Source organism: Morus notabilis, unplaced genomic scaffold (assembly GCF_000414095.1).
Source record: "Morus notabilis unplaced genomic scaffold, ASM41409v2 Scaffold179, whole genome shotgun sequence".
NCBI classification, from domain to species: Eukaryota; Viridiplantae; Streptophyta; class Magnoliopsida; order Rosales; family Moraceae; genus Morus; species Morus notabilis.
Genome location: NW_010360916.1, coordinates 684,443 through 686,899, shown reverse-complemented (window position 1 = coordinate 686,899; position 2,457 = coordinate 684,443).

Below are 2,457 nucleotides of genomic sequence, written 5' to 3'. Positions count from 1 at the left end.
CGTTGGGTGGGCTGACTCACTGCCGTGAGGCAGTGAGTCTAATGGGTAATGGCCTTCTTGGCAGAGGGCTGCAGGTTGCAGCCCTCTGCCAAATTTTTTTTATTTTTTATTTTTTTGGGCCAAGGGCCCAAAGCCAAGCCTACCCAACGGTAATATTATCGTTGGGTCGGATGACTCATTGCCATGAGGCAGTGAGTTTTATAGCTTGGCAAAGGGTTGCAGGCTGCAGCCTGCCAAATATATATATTTTTTTCATTTTTTTTTCTCCCTTTAAAATTTTTAAATCTTGTCTATAAATACTCCCTCTATTAATCCATTTTTTTCACACAATACAATTTTCACTTTCTCTATTCTCTTCTCATTCTATAATTTTTTCTCAACTCTCAATTCTCACTCATTAATTCTCTCAATTTTGTTATTTCATTTTTGTTCAAAAAAAAAAAATATGTCATTCTCTAATCTCTACTCTAGTATCTACTTCAATAGAAAATGGAACCGAATATGTATATGTATGGTCTTGATGGTGTTGGCTACTATGGAGTGGATGATCAAGACATTGAGGAAGCAACAATTCAACGAATGGAGGCGGGTGACTAAGTAGGTGACATGCCATAAAATATCAATATTCAACCGAATCAACCCTCGGAAATGCCGACGGGCTCAAGCGGTTCAACATCATCAACGACAACAAAACATTCGAGACAACGTGCAGAATGTTGGAAATACTTCACTACACAAGAGAAAATTGACGCTGGAGGTAAGAAAATAAAATTAGCTACATGTATATATTGTAAAAAAGTTTTGACAGCAAATTCTATGAGTGGAACTCGACACTTGAGAGATCACAGAGTTAAATGCGCTAGACTACATTAAGCCAGGACGGAGCCTACACAAACTCAACTTCAATTAAACCCGGATGGTTCGGTAAGTACTTGGTCCTATAATCCTTAAGTTGCTAGGGAATCTTTATGTCGATTTATTTCTGCTTTAGATTTACCTATTAACCTTGGTGATAACCCACATTATGAAGCGCATATTCAACGTGCATATTGTCCTCAATTTCAAAAAGTTTCTAGAACTACTACTAGGAGTGATATGATTACATACTATGAGAAAATGCGTCTTGCATTAATAGCTGAAATAGGTGCATTAAATTTTTCAATTGCATTAACCTATGATATTTAGAGTGGTAGGGCGAATCAAGATTATTTGAGCGCAGTTGCACATTATTTAGACTCTAAATGGAATATGCAAAAAAGAATTATTGGTTTTAGACTTATTGATTGTTCACATAATGCTGACAATATTGTTGAGAGACTTGTTAGTGTTATTCAAGATTTTGGTATACGAGACCGCATTATCTCTATCACCTTAGATAATGCTACAACTAATGCAAGGGCGATATCCATGTTGGAGGGACTTATAAACTCGTATAGTGGTGGAGTTTTACTTCATCAAAGGTGTGCATGCCATATAATTAACCTCATTGTCAAATCAGGTATGCATATGGTAAGTTCTACAATTGATAATATTCGAAATGCCATTTCTTAGATTCATAATTCAAACCCCCGTATTGCTGAGTGTAAGAGGTATTATAAAGCAGAAGGTATGAAGCCTAGAAAGTTTGGTCTTGACATGCCTGTTAGGTGGAATTCAACATATATGATGTTGAAGAGTACTTTGTCATATAAAAATATTATCACTATTTTTTTCAATACAAAAATGGGCAAAATAATGTTGCAGAAAAATGATTGGTTTATTTGCGAACGCTTTGTGTATTTTTTGGAGGTTTTTTATGATTCTACTGTTTTATTATATGGTATTTATTATCCTACTTCTCCATTAGTGTTGCATCAAATTTGTGAGATTACAGACTTATTTGAAACATATAGAAATGATATGTTATTTAAACCGATAGTAGAAAAAATGGAAGTAAAGTTTAGGAAATATTGGTATGAAATTCCTCTGTTGTATTGTTTAGCAATTATTTTGGATCCTAGAGTAAAATTATCCGGTCTTGGAAATGTTCTTTCTCATATCGGTGGCCAGTTGGATATAGATTATACTTCACAGGTTGTTAACACACGTGAGAAGTTATTTGAGATTTATGCAATTTACGAGAACAAGTTCGGTAACTTGAGAACTCAATAAACGCAACAAGATCAGCCGACCCGCTCAAAAAAGAAGTTTTAGAATTTTATATCTTCTCATCGTGGTGGCTCTAGTTCATCATCAAGTGCGACTCCGAGTGTCATGCCACCACCATCAACACCAACGACGACACAATATAGGGAGCTCAACAGATACCTTGAGACAGAATTCTCGGTAATAGATGGTGCTGATAATGATGACAATTTCAAAATTTTGGCATGGTGGAGGCTACAAGGTGTAAGATTTCCAATACTTTCAATATTAGCACGTGATATCTTGACTATTCCAGTATCAACGGTGTCTTCA